The sequence below is a fragment of the Protopterus annectens genome, chromosome 7.part0, assembly GCF_019279795.1.
Source record: "Protopterus annectens isolate FY-2018-M chromosome 7.part0, PAN1.0, whole genome shotgun sequence".
NCBI lineage: Eukaryota > Metazoa > Chordata > Ceratodontiformes > Protopteridae > Protopterus > Protopterus annectens.
In genome coordinates, this window is record NC_056739.1 from 392,555,158 (window position 1) to 392,570,556 (window position 15,399).

The window sequence follows — 15,399 nt, forward strand, 5'->3', positions numbered from 1 at the left end:
GAGTTTTTCCCAAAATGTTCATATTTCTGCCGCATGTTTTTGATCTGTTCCATAAAATGTGTGGCTTCCAACATTTAAGTAAGAATTGAAGTCAATGAATAATGACAGACATTTTAAATTTGAGACTTCATATCCATCAGAAAATGCATGCTAATATAAAACCAATTCTACCAGCTTTGCGTTTTATAGGAGCAATATTTAAAATGTATTGGTGATTTTGGGACTTTCTCTCCCATTATTTTTGGATTTGGTCAGATTTCTTGTGTTTATAGATTGAGTGGTATGAAGCTAGAAACAATAAGCTGTTGACCTTGTCTACTTTCCTTCAATGTGTACTTTTTTGATCCATTCTCACTTTGGACAAGTTCCTACCCGTAAGCATCCAGAAGAATGAAAGACATTTGTCAGTTTGCCTGCATCTGTTTGTTTTGATTATGGAAGAGGGATTTATTGTGATCACTAGGCATACCAGTTTTATCAGTTAAAGATCTCCAACTATAGTGTAACATATTACACGGCATTACATGGTACTGATTAACAGTTTTAACATTTAAAACATTGACAGTCTGTGTTAAGTGGAGTATTAAAACATGTTTTACTTGCATTCCCTTACATTAGAATGGTTATGTCTTGTCAAAGACTGAAAAAAAAAATATCAGTTGTATTTGTGATGTCCCCACGATGGGTGAGTAATAAAGGAGCCTGAATCCTCACCACTGACACTGGAGAGGGACATGCACTTGTAATAAAAATGGATACACTCAGTATTTCCAAATGCAGCTGTCTGCATCAAGACAATTTCCATTAAGAGCACACAGAGAACACACTTAGTCTGGGGTCTGGATTTCTCTAGCTGTCTCCCTCCAGGTCCCCAGTAAGACTCCCCACTGGTACAGCTGTAGAGTTAGGTCCTCAGCTGAGTGTTCAGGCCAAGTCCTCCAGCATCCTCTTTGTAGCTGACACACACACACTCACTCGCTCACTCGCTCACTCACTGCCACCAGGCACTCCACAATGAGCTACTCTAAGGCCCTTAACAATGGGTTTCCAGTTATACTGTGTAATATTAATACTAATGCAAATGGTAGTAGTTGGCCAAGACAGCTAGGTCTTCTGCAGTGCCCCACACAGTGTTACCAAATAAATGTAAGCACTATCAAAGGTTAAATACTTTATACAAGACCCAGCCACAATAAAAGTTTTAAATATATTTAATAATAAATAAAAGAGCATGGAAATACTGAATATATATTCACAGTGAACCACAGATTTTAAATCACATGAAATATTGAAAATAACCTTGTCTTTCTTTATTTGTAAGAGTTTGTCCATCAGTATCTAAACTAAGCTTCACTATATTCCTGACTGAATCTAGGAAAATTACTATTCCTAATAACTTGCTTGATAGAGCAAGGCGCAATGAAATACTACTGAGCAGTCTTTCTAGTCAGATTCCCCAAAATAGAAAACTCAGTACTCAGAGATTACACCTTGTAAAATATAATGTCCAAGATGGCTTGCAGAATGACCTCATCTGGTCACCTAACACTAGATTCTCACAGTACCCCCTTTGAAACTGAGACAGGAATTTAGCATAGCTGGCTACGATATACATCTACTGTAAATGTTTATGACGGTGCTTGGGGCTTCCCTCTTTTTACTGAGCTAATGAACAAAGGTTTCTTCCAGACCCACTGTCTCCAGTTCTATTCAGCACTGTGGGGTGCCATATTCATGGTTTAACAGCTCGTTTACATTTCCCTTATTTTTCATAAAGTAAGTTAGCTGCTTAACCTCTGCTGTCCCAGTGTCCTCCTTTAAAATGTATACATTTAATTCAGTTACAATAAGATTTCTTTATAGACTCATAAATTCATAGGTGGTTAGTAGGATAATGAACAGAAGGGTCTTTTTAAGCCTAGTCATGCATCCCAAATCTCTGACAAGTTCTGATACCCTTGATAAGTGTAAGCATGGGCCTGGGAGATGAACCATTTACAGGTTACCTGTGTCCATTGGAGACATAGGTGCCAAACCAGGGATGAATTTACAGTTTCCCATCCAGTTGTCCAAGTTGCACTTGAATTGGATTAGGGAGGAACTCTTTTCATTCCAGCAGAGTGTACTGTTGATACATTTTAATACAAGCAAACCTCACAAATACATTTTCAGTGCAAGTATCTGTACAAATCAGTTTCATATACAAATGACATATAATTATTTACAAAATTCCAGCTAGCTGTGCGAGCACAAATCATATGTCCACTGCCTTACTCCTCCTGGCATGGCTGACAGTACCTCATATTGTCACACCTCTCCCTACTTTGAAGACTCAAGCTAGTTTTTCAAGTGACAATTGAAAACCATGGCTTGAGAGAAATAAGCTTATTTGGGAATATGTTACCCCATTCACTGTCTTGGAGCCTGTTTGCATTGGCATTGCTGAGCCCACTATGGTGTTATACTGTCATGTCATATGCCTGCATTCCTAAGCTCCACCTTAATAACTTAGCATTTTGTTGGCTTGCTCTATGTAGCTATGTTAAGGCATTGTGGTCTGTATCTACAGTGAATTTCCTTCCATACACATAAGGCTAAAGTTTCTGCAGTGTCCATACTATGGCTAGACATTCTTTTTCTACAGCTGCATAACATTCCTTCTTGGGGTGGAGTCTACAGCTAAGATATACCACTGGATGCTGTTCTCCCTCTGAGGAAACCTGGCCAGGTACAGCCCCCACCCCATGGTTTGAAGCATCCACCATTGCTGTAATCTGGATTGGCTAACACAGGGGGGTCCTTCCAAAGCTCCTTTAAGCTTCTGGAATACCTGTTCACATGCTGGGCTCCACATTACCTTATTTGGACTGTTTTTCCTTGACGGGTTTGTGGGGAGCGCAGCTATTGTACTACAATTGGGAACAAAGTTTCTGTAATACCCTGCTGTCCCTAAGAATGCCCTTACCTGCTTTTTGGTAAGAGGGTCAGGCAGTGCCTGAGTAGTTTCCACTTTGGCAGGTTCTAGCCTGATCTTACTACTCCCCACCCTATGTCCCAGGTAGCAGATCTCTGCCATACTTGCCTGACACTTACTGGGCTTCATGGTCAACCCTGCCCGCTGCAGTCTGCCAAGCACCTCCCTGACATGCCGAAGGTGCTTTTGCCAGGAATGGCTGTAGATGGCAATATCATCCAGGTAAGCAAGGGCATAATCTCCTGCTGGGATATGATCTACCAGCCTCTGGAAAGTCGCTGGGGCATTTTTCATCCTTAAGGGCATCTTCGTGAACTCATACAAGCTGAAAGTAGTCACAAAGGCTGACCTCTCTCTAGCATTGGGAGTCAAAGGCACCTGCCAGTAGCCTTGGCCAGATCAATAGTGGTCAGATACTTAGGCCCTCCCAGCTTCTTGAAGGTTTCATCTGTCCTAGGCATGGGGTAGGCATGCGACTCTGTGTGACTATTTAGACTTCTGCAGTCCACACCAAACCCAGTGCTGCCACCTTTCTTTGGTACCAGCACCACTGGGGAGGCCCAGGGACTGCTGGACTCCTGGATTACTCCGTTTTCCAACATCTTCTGCATCGTTTCCCTCAGAGTCTGTCTGACTTGCTCAGGCACTCTGTAAGGGGCCTGCTGAATATGTCTTTGGGGGGCTGTATCCTCATGGTGCTGCACCAGGTGGGTTCACCCTCATTTCCCAGTGAACATGTCCCCAAACTCCTGTAACACTGCTCAGATTTCTTGAACGTGGGTAGGGATAGCCACTGGGACATTGCTACCCCTTCCACTGAGGTGTCGGTCTTAGCCTCACTGAGGAGGTCAGTCACCAGATCCCCCCTCAGACTCCTCCTGCCATCTACTGCAAATACTTGGCACAAGGGCCTCCCTGTCATGGTAAGGCTATGTGATGTTAACATGGTACAATTTGTGCCCCTCCCTCCTGCCCTGCAGTTCTATCATGTAGTTAACATCATTTACTTTCTTTACCACTTTGAAGGGTCCCACCGAAGCTGCCTGCAGCTTATTGTGCCAGACCGGAATGAGCACCATCACTGGACATCCCACAGCATACTCTTTTTAGCTTGAGCATTCCTGACATACCAGACCTTTTTTTGCTGTTGGACTCCTGCCAGGTTCTCATGGGCCAAGACCATGCGCTCCCTAAGCCTTATCCTGAGTTTAGGACATATGCCACAACAGACTCCTTGTGGGATTCACACTTACCCTCCCACTCATCACAAATCAAGTCTAAAGGTTCCCTCATCCTAGACCAATACAGCAACTCAAAGGTGAAAAACCTGTGGATTCTTGGGGTATGTCTCTTTAAGCAAACATATGGGGCAAATATTTGTCTCATTCTCTCTTAAACTGGTCTGCAAATGCCCATAGTATGGTCTTTAGTGCAGAGTTTAACCTCTCCACTAGACCATTAGTCTGGGGTTGATAGGGATTTCTCTATAGATGCTTCACCCCACAGTGCTTCCACAGACAAGCCAACAGGTCTGAAATGAAATTAGCTCCCTTGTCAGTCAGTACCCTGCTGAAAATCTCAAGCAAAGCATTTCTCACCTTCTCTACCTTAATGGAGGGCAAAGCCACTGTCGCAGGGTATCTAGTAGCATTATCTACTACCACTAGGATAGATTTCTTCCGTATGGAACTTGAGTATTCAGAGGCCCCACAATATCCATAGCCATGCTCTGAAACAGCTCCTTGATCTCTTCTCTTGCCTTTCCTACTTGCATCCATGATGATACCAGAACAATAAAAGTTTTGCATAATCTGTCTCTTGCTATGCTTTATGGCCATATGACCTGCAAAAGGAATGGGCTGTGGCTAGAAGTGCCACACAGTAGGCTCTGGGCACTGCCAACTTCTGTAATACCTCACCTTTTAGCCCTCCCTCAGGGGTCCACTTTCTATACAGTAATCCTTTGTTCCAGTATACAGACTCCCTTTTCCTTGAGAATCGGGTGCTTCCCTAGCTACTTCTCTCAAGCCTTGTAATGTAGGGTCTGAGAGCTGAGCCTGTCTTAACTCTCCCTTTGTGACTTTTCCCAGCTCCTCTTCCACAGCAAGTCTGGTATCTTCTGATAGTAGTGCCTCACTGTCAGCCTGGGTGCTACCACTCACCTCTGCCCTTGCATTTACCCTGTCCAAGGGAACATCAGTACCTTAACAGCAGCCGTGGCTCCTCTTCAGGCTCACTGCTACAGAGTAGCTCCCTCCATGAATTAGCCACATCACCAGTCCTGGCTTTGGGGATGTTGTCTGTTTGGATCTCCCCAGGCTACCAGACCCACATGCCTGTCTCCAAACCTGACTACATGTCACTGCATGCACACAAGGTACTGCATTAGCAAAATCATTCCCTATTGAAATGTCTGCAGGGATATCTTAAAACACACCTACTTGCCTGCTTTCTTTTCTACCCCCCCCCCCCCCCCCAGTCGAGGTGAATCCTGGCCAAAGGCATTTGGAATGGAATCCATCCTCAAGTTTTGAATGGAGTGGACTGCCCAAGCAAGTACTGCTCCTCTAACTCATTCCCTCCAGTTGAGGTCTACTAAGTATGTACCTTTAACTCCCAGTGGGTGTGGCATCAGCCTTTAAAAAATCAAGTTGTCACCTTATAGTTCTAACCAATACTAACTGACAGAGGTCCTATAACAGTACAATTGTGTTTGCCATCATATATGCTTCAAGATGTATATAGCATGGTTTTGGAATTATTAATGCAAATATGAACAGGCAATATTTGACGCCTAGAGGCGCAGTAGGATGCAACTGTAGAAACACCTGGAGATGTCACTCGGCTGTAATGAGTTTACTGCAGGCTTCACAATGGTTATATTTGATGCTGTCTCTCTTGGCAGTGGCCTGACTTCCATCAGCCAAGATAAAATACAAACTCTTGTGGTAGCTTGATACCCCAGTTGTCTTCATTCTGTTATTCCCACTTACTGGTTCCCCCACCTTTTCTTCCCCACCTTTCCTCCATGGCCATCTATATTCTACATGGCCCCGCTGGTTACATTTAAAACATTTAACCCTTGATCCTAGCCATGTACCTGAACTAGTGGCTACCTCTGTTACTGGCAGACTCTGTTGGGACAGGTTAGGCTGCCCACCATGGGTTCCTTTATATCCATGTGCAACACTGGGTATCCCCTTCCTATGCAGTGATGCCCTGCTTGCTAAGTAGAGATCCCCCTTTTTACCCGTCTCATCTGCAGAGCTGCATTCCCTGTCATCCAGCCAGATTTTCATGTTCTCCGGCAAAGTGCTAAGGGGTTGTTCTCTCATCAAGAGGTCTGCCAGCCTTTGAAAAGTGGTGACCTGACACCGACTTGTCTACCTATGAAAATAAGTGCTTAACTCCGCAGTATAATCACACACACTTTAATCTTTCTTGCATCCACACTCATTAACCTTTTGTCTGTAAGCTTCAGGTGTTAGCTTAAAACATTCCAGTAAACATTTTTTTAGCTGTAGCATAATTTAAGCAATCCGTATCGGGTAATTTAGCAATCCATATCAGGTAATTTAGAAACAGCAGTTACAGCTTTACCATGGAGTAAGGGGGTTAGGAAACATACCCAGAACCCTTGGTCAGCATTATACTGTTTACATACCCTTTCAAATATATGAATAAAACTATCAAAATTATCACCCTCTCTAAATTGTAGAAGAAATTTACTGACTTTTATTGCTTCTGGGGTTTGGTTATTCCCTTCCCCAGTACCTCCATGACTCTGATGAAGAGTCAGCATCTCCCTGTCATGTTGATGCTTCTCCTTTTATTTGGCCTCCAAACGCTGCAGTTTCTCATTTTCTTTTTGCCTCCAAATGTTCAGTCTCTGCTGATTCTAGATCCAAACACTTGGCCTCTAGTTCAAGTCTTTCTAACTCCAGACAGATTTTAAGTCCACTGAGGGAAAAGTTGGACAGTCCTGTTTCTGAGAGATGTACATCCTCAATTGCCTTCCTGGTTGCTGGTCTGTGCTGCAGCTGTGATTAAGGCTGCAATCATTTCCCCTTTATTCAGGTTGGCATACACCAGTCCTTTGGCTTGGCACATCTCAGCCAACTGGTTCCTTGTCAACTTGCCATAATCCTCTGTGGATATCCTTGCCTGCACTCCTTGAATAACTAAGCTAACAATAAGTAAATAAGTAAAAATATTTTAATATGAAACTCTGAATGTTTACTTTGTGGCTGCTGAGAGCAGACTTTTTTTTTAATGCAGCTGCTTACAGGTTACAGAAGTTCAATTAATATCCCACCACTACTCACTAATATTTGATGCCCCCACCCGGGGGCAGTAATCAAGGAGTCTGAATCCTCACCACTGACACTGGAGAGGGATGTGTACTTGGAATGCAAATAAATACACTCTATTTCCAGCTACAGCTCTCTGCATCAACCCCAATGTCCCTTAAGAGCACACATGGAACACACTCATTCCAGGGTCTGGATCACTATCTGTCTCCCTCCAGGTCCCTAGTAAGACTCCCCACTGGTACTGCTGTAGGTCCCCAGATGAGTACCGAAGCAAAGTCCTCCAGCACCCTCTCTGTAAACCCAGTCCTTTGTGTCCCTGCCCTAAGTTGCTGATACACACACACACACACACACACACACACACACACACACACACACACACACACACAGAGACACACAGACACAGACACACACACACACACCTGGGAAAGGCTGGCACAGATTTACCTGCTGTGTCCCCCTCTGCCCTACCTGTCTAAGGTGGTAAAAAAAAGCAGTCTCTAAACTAAGCTCCACTATATTCCTGACTGAATCTATCAGAAATACTATTCCCTAATAACTTACTTGATAGAGCAAGGTACAATGAAATGCATGAGCAGTCTTTCTAGTCAGGTTCCCCAAAACAGAATACTCGATATTCAGAGATTAGTCCCTGTAAAATACAATATCCAAGATGGCTTGCAGAATGACGTCATCCGATCATCTGACTCTAGGATCTCACAGTATCCCCCTTTGAAGCTGAGACAGGAATTTAACATAGATGGCTACAATACATATCTAGATATTTATGGCAGTGCCTGGAGCCCCCCCCCCCTTTTTTTTTTTTACTGAGCTAATGAACAAAGGCTTCTTCCAGACCCACTGTCTCCAGCCCTCTTCAGTACTGCGGGGTACCGTTTTAATGGTTAAAAGCTCTTTTGCATTTCCATTATTTTTCTTAAAGGAGTACTGCACCCACATACTCAAAAAACATGTTTAAAACATCATGGCATGATGTTTCCTACACTTTAACAGCACTCTGGGATTATTTACAGGATTTTAAATATTTTTATATGTAATTCCAGACTCTGACCACCTGGAGGCTGGCATATTGACATGATTTGGATAAATCAGGTTGCCATCCAGTATCGCAGAAATCATTGTTTGGCTCAAAAATGTTACATCATGCAGGCCTCCGTTTCCCTAAAGTTTTTGTCATTTCATAGATGTTGCATGCGTACAAAGTACTGAGTAAAATAGAACAGTGTAAGTAACATTCCCTGCTGCTGGATGACTACTTAAAACAGAAACAGTGCAAATGCCACAGAATGCACTCAAAGTGCTGTTTACTGCTGCCTTTTTTTCTAATTTAGTTTAAATGGCACTAATTTGTGAGACAATGAATTCCAGTCCATTTACTTCTCCCTTCCCCCATAACACTTAGCTTCCCTAGCTGTCAAAGTCCTGAGGGTAATTTGATCTGGTAATTCCATTGAATGGCAGATCTCAGCAGGGTGCTTGACTCATGTAATTGTAATCGTTGCTCTAGCATTTCCTTTGTTAGAGGGGACAATTTTTTGCTGCACTATAGCCATGGCCTTACTTGACTGCAATCACACCCAGTAAGGTCTTGCACCAAGGAGCTAAAGAATAAAACATTTATACCATTAACCAGTTTAGATCTTTATTAATTTAAGTGTTAAGGTACCGCTTCATGCTTCCACCTTGTTAAAAATTGAGATTTACATGTGCAAAGTGTGTTGGTATGAGTGTTTGCCTTCATATGTTTTTACTCCACTGGTTGGTTTGCAAAAAAAACCTTTTGCAGTGTCCCTGGATTTGTCTTTGTACATACAAACCACATTGCTATATTTTCCCCTTCCTTTTTCTTGTGTCCAGAAGTCACTTATAACAAAGTAAATTTTGTATTGATTTTTTTTTTAAATAAAGGACATCAAGGTTAACTTACCTTGAATCAGATAATGGATGCCACTGCAAAGAGTCACTGTTGAAATATTTGTGCATGGACAAAATCCCTTACTAAATCTATTTGCCAGCCTCCACTTCAATTGGTGCTATGGCCTTAATATACGGGTGTGTTTGCTCATGCCTTCCAAATATCTCCACCATTACATACCAGTTTTGCAGTGTAGTAACCACCCGATATGCCCATACACCTTTAGCCATCAATATGCAGCTACTCCTGTTCATGTGAGTATGTGAATTCATTTTCAGACTTAAGGTGTGGAAGCTGCACTGAATAATTCTAGGTGCTTGTTCAGGTTTCACATGGTGTTTGCTTAGAGCTACTCTCATGTTAAGCCACTATGAATATGTTGCACTGCCACCTCTGATATCAGGGTAATGTTTTAATCTTTCTATTCCTGCACTGCACACTAGCAGTATCTGGTGCAAATACAACAGAGAAGTATGCAAGCGATACACCACCTAAGCATCATTTGCCGTGCAGAATGTACAAGTATGCATACCAAATTTCTGTGTTTCCAAACATCGGTGTTACTACACTACTACTGAATAAAATGAACAGCACTCAGGCTGGGGGAAGGACAAGGGAGCCATGACATCACAGAATGAGTGGATCTTATTATTTTAGTTAGAATCAGATGACGGCTATGGTGATATCACTTTGGGAGAGGGAACTGATTAAAAAAAAAAAAGAAAAAAAGTACCTGCACTGCCTGGCCTCGATGATGTCAGTAATTGGGTGACTCCAGCAAGCTTTATTCAACGTGAGAGAATCATTTTGTAAGGGAAACCATCACAGTATGAGAAGGTAGGCTTCTGTTACAGAAGTAAGGAGAATTATAAAAATTGTAAATACTTTATTGTTGTTGCTTTACAGAGGACAATGTAAATAGGAAGGAAAAGGGCCGTGAAGTTGAGGAATACATTAGAGAAACCTGTTGTACTCCTTTAAAGTGAGCTAGCTAGTTAATCTCTGCTGTCCCAGTATCCTCTGTTAAAACATATACATTAAACTCAGTTACAGTAATACATGTACATTTCTTTTCATTCCAGCAGGGTGCACCGTTGATACATTTTAACGCTAGCAAACCTCACAAGTACACTTTCAGCACAAGCATCTGTACAAATCAGTTTGATATACAAATGACATATAATTATTTACAAAATTCCAGCTACCTGTGCTGGTACAAGTCATACATCCACTGCCCTTTGTCTCCTGGCATGGCTGGCAGTAGCTTCTGTCATCACACTATTTATGGAACTAATTTTAGGTTTGTGGAGCATGAGCACACCATCTCAGAAGAAAGTGTTTTGCTTCCTTGTCTACGCAGTCCTTCGTTGGTGCTATTGCCAAGTGAGCTTGAGAAGGACTGTGATTATGTACTGGAAACGGAGTGATATGCTTAAAATTGTCTTGTGTAATAAGATGTGCGGAAATAAAAATGGAGTGTTAACCATCGAGTAATTTTTCGCAAAATGCTTTGTTGGCTTTTTTAACTTAAGGCTATAACGTTAGTGGAAGGTTTTCTTCTTTAATATTGCAAATATATGCTGTTCCTAAATATGCACTCTGAGGGTGAGGGGTCTAGAAGTTACTATAGAATTCCCAAACTCTTGGCTGTGCATCTGATTGAAAGGTTAAAATAGATCACAATGTGGTATGTAGTGTGCAAGAAAGTAAAAAATGTTTCCCTGTCCTTTTGATTTCTTATCCTGCTTACCGTGGAACATATCCTGAGTTGATGTGGCAGCACTTTTTGTAGTGAAGACTTGGATTATTTTGCCAGGACAAGTTTTTGCATGGTAGCTTTGATAAAGCTGTGAACCATGCAACTGAGATGCTGCAATGCAAATACAGTCATGTAAACAGGCCTTTGGGGATTAAAAGTGGAGCTCCCTGGATAACACTGGCCTGCCTTCTTTTCTAAAATCAGAGAATGCATATACAGTTTTGCAAATCCTTATGTAAATGTAAACGAGAAGTTTTCACCACCAAATCAGACACTACCCTTTCAGATAGGACGCTGTGGCAGCTGTAGTTCAGGCAAAGGATCGTATAGAAGGAAGTGATTGCTAAAAGTTGAGAGAGGCTTTCTTTAAAAAAAAAAAAAAAAAAAAAAAAAAATTAGTAGTCCCCACTGTAGGTGAGAAGTTGAAATGTTTGAGAGAAGGAAAGTTGGTTCGACTTGTTACAGCGATTTATTATACTATATGTTTCAAGTTGATAAGAACTGCTGTGGTCCCTGCACTTTTGCTGTTCCAGTATATAAACATTATTCTGAAAATGATATCCGCGTTTCCATTGTTCATTTATTTTATCTGCGAGGCCTTTCCAGAGCAAGACTTGCTTGCAGGAAAGTTTTGGTAGGAGAACCTAAGACAAGTGTGCCAATCAAAAATTATAGTCGTTTATGATACTTTGCTTAGTCAAAAACAAGGTTATAAGATGTTTCAAGTATATTGTTTTCATGTAAGAACAATATTTTTTGCTACTGTTGTTTTCTGTAGTTTGCATGCATTCAGTAAATATATTTTTAGAAAGTTAACATTGAATACTTTAAGTGGTTTTCAGGATTTAGAAGTACATTAGTATATAGTTTTATAGTTCATAGTTTTACCACATAGCTGCAAGTGGTTTATTAGGCCTTTAATGTTGGAGTCTTAACTTAATCCTGGAATGTGTGTATTGTCACCAATATAGTTGTCTAATCTTATTTTAAACAAGGTGCTTGAAGTAGAACATTTCACATCTACTGGTGACCTATTCCACAGCCTGGGGATATTTTATGTAATATACTGACCTCTCTTAATAGTTTTATTATGATTAACATGTATGTGCAATAAAGAGACTGGCATAATTAAAAAAGACGTAGTGTTTGGTAGTATATGTGATTTAATTGGATGAGAGGTACTCTGTAATACTGCTGAACAGAATATGAAAGTGGGAGCTGTAAACATACTTTTTTTTTTTTTTTACAATACAAGTAAGCCATACAGCAAAACCGTACATACAGTAGTGAATAAAAAAAATTTACGCAAGGCAATATGGAATGTAAAACCACATAACATCTGTTGTTTTCATTGTTTGTAAATCTCAAGCAGTTAATGTACTTCTGTTAAACATTCCTGTGTTACAGTAAATTGTATTCTTTTCATTATAGGCTCTAACATTTTAATGTACCATGTTGGTTTGTGAAATCCTGCTCAGATCAGTGTTACAAAATTTAAGAGCAACCTCTGAAAACCAACCGGGGGACAGACAGTTGGTGGCATTCTGCTGATAACAAAGTAAGTGAAAATTGATTTTTTTTTTTCTTGTATATTTGAAAAAAATTGCTTTCTTGTTCATGTTCAGAGCAAAGTTATGAATCTCCTTTCTCCTGAGGTGCAGCAGTCTTGAAGTTTGACGAAGGAGGCTCTTTGAGCATGTACAGTTGGATGTTTGTTATAAAAAGTGGTGTAGTGGGCATTGTGCTAGAATAGACATGAGTTTGTAACACCATTTCAGTTGTGTTTGACCATGTAATGCAAATTTTCAATTAATTAAATGTTCAGCTTCTCCTTTGGCTTACACTTTTCTTTCTGTAAACAGTCTCTAATTACAAATTTACTTGCTTGGCAAAAGGCTGTATTTGTCATTTCTGCCCCATCCCCACCCTGTGAGCAGTTCCTACGATAATTACAGCTGCTCTGTAATACCTGGTGATTTTCTGTTTTTTCTTCCTGATGCAGTTTAGCATCAAAGTATGAGCCCTTTAAGTAACTACTGTGAAGTGTCAGGACCTGCTAGAGTGAATCCTGAAACATGGAGACTGAATGGCCAAAAACAGATTTGCATAAACTAAGTTTGAGATTGCCATTTTTGGAATATTCCCTTTTCTCCAAGGTATGGTGATCTTGGAGTTGATGTATATAAATTCAGGGGTGTTGGCGGGGGGAGCACTTTTTTTCTTCTTCTGAAGTCAGTCTATTTTTTTTTCTGAGTGTCCGTGCTGGCATTTTGAGTGCCAACGTTTCAGTAGGGCACCTTTGCTGTACCGTAGGTCATAGTTTAGAAAAGAGCAGTATCCCAGTAGTCCTTCAGCATATGAACTGGAATTAGTTTAACCCAAGAGTAGATTTTATTCGTGTTTCACTGTTGTAGTCATTACATTTAGGTTATCTGCTTGCAGGTTGCCCTCAGTCGGCCTGATTAACAAAGTCTTGGGTCCTGCGTCAGTTGCTGTCCCTTCTTCTATGATGTTAGGTAGTCAGGGATATAAAACATGCAGACACCATTACATCAGTCTTTTTTGCCGTGTGGTGCCCGAAGCAGAAGCAGTTTGCAAGTGCCGGTCGGCCGACTCCTGAAATTTTCATTTTTGAGTTTCAGAACCGAAGTCTTCAACTAAAGCTAAAATATCCTGTTGGCGAAACTTTTTCTTGCTCCTTACCGATGTCAGTAATGTTAATAATTGAATTACTTGTGGAAAGCAAATACCTCATAAAGATTTTCATTCATACTGTATTCCTTGTCTAGGCCCGGACCACAATGTACCTCGCTGTCAGTTATGCGCTTTATTTAATCAGCGCATTATCCATCGTCTGTATATTTCCACCTCTAAATATTTCAGTTCTCGGTTTAATTATCCAGAAATGTCGTTGGTTAGCCATCAGACTACCGGGATTCTGAAAAAATGCATAGATAAAGACAGAGACAGGCCGCCGAGGTCCAAAACTGCCGCCGACGCTTCTAAGCCAGACGCCAGTTTGCCGGTACTCAGTGAGGTGCTTTCGCAGCCCCTGATACCCGCTACTTCTGATTCGCAGGCCTCTACTGAGACCCATTCAGAGTCTGGTATGCCCTTCGAGATGCTTCAACTATGGAACCCGCGGATATCTCTACCTTGGATGAGTCCGGAGCCGCTGTGCAGACACTGGCTTCTGAGGGTGTATTCAGGCCTATGGACTTGCATATTAAACAGCCACATCCTTCTTAGGCCTAAATCTCGAGCCATGCCTAAAAATCCGACGCCCAGGCCACATGCTCAGGCCTCTATGCCTAAAATAAAATGATAAGAATGGCTGAAGATCTAATAACTCTAATCAGGGGTAGCCCTCCCCCCCCCGAAGAGGCCTAGGACTGAAGCTGATTATGAATCTTCTGATCAGGATTCTGTTTTTTCTGATTCTTCTGATGATCTGGATTTGCCCTTTATCTACTTATGAAGATTCTGATGCAGAGGACTCCATTCCCTCTGCTTCCCCTCCTGAGGATTTTTCTTTTGGGGAAACCTTACATACTCTAAGGGAGCATTTCCACTGGGAAAGCCAAGATTTTTCTGAGTCAAAAAAGGGACTTACGGATTTCCTTCTCCTACCTCAGCATAGGCCTTTAGCTATTCCTCCTATACTAGACATTGTTGATGATGCCTTTTTAGAATCTAATTTGGCCCCTGATTCCCTGCCTCCTGCTCCCAGAAAACCTGACGGATACTACAGGGTCCCGGAGTCCCACAAGTTCCTTTTTAAAAATCCTATTGCAGATCCAGAGACAATTTCACAGGGGCCCAAGGGCATTAAGGCTTCTACTGCTAAAAATCCTATCCCTTCTGATAGAGACTCCAGGGCACTGGATAGATGGGGTAAGAAGGTTTACACTTCTGCAACCTTGGCCATTAGGGCTTTAAACTGACAGTTTCATATGTTAAAGTATCCGCAGCATGTTATTGGACTGCCTAAACAGAAAATGATGATGATTCCTGACTGTGTGGAAAAAAAGAGTTACAGGATTTAATGCATTCTGCTGAACAAGTTGGAAAACATACTTTGCAATGTAGTTTTGATTCATTAGAGGCCTCTTGCAGGATACTGGGTCTGTGCTCAGAAGGCATGTTTGGCTTAAGGAGCAATCTTTGCTTGATCATGTTAAAGCTAAATTGTTGGATGCTCCTTTAAATCAGGACCACCTGTTTGGCAACAAGGCTGAGGAAGTTCTTAAAAAGTTGAAGCTAAATCTATGCAAACTTTTAAAGATTTTTTTTTACAAGTTCAACCTCCTAGATTTAGTAGGCACTGGCCCTCTAAGAATTGGTCCTTTCCAGACCCTTCCAGGTCTTCTCAAGCCAAACCCAGACACAGCAAAAAACCCAGGTTTCAGTCCCAGGG

At 41.5% G+C, this 15,399-nt stretch overlaps 1 protein-coding gene across 1 annotated transcript in view; it reads left to right on the forward strand.

Moving 5' to 3' along the window:
• The window catches only part of SOX13 (SRY-box transcription factor 13), a 770,893-nt gene that overhangs the window by 249,966 nt on the left and 505,528 nt on the right, over window positions 1-15,399 (forward strand). Inside the window, exon 2 of the mRNA XM_044076961.1 lies at window positions 12,414-12,540. The gene's annotated coding sequence lies outside the window, so the exon portion shown is untranslated. The remainder of the gene's footprint in view (window positions 1-12,413; window positions 12,541-15,399) is intronic.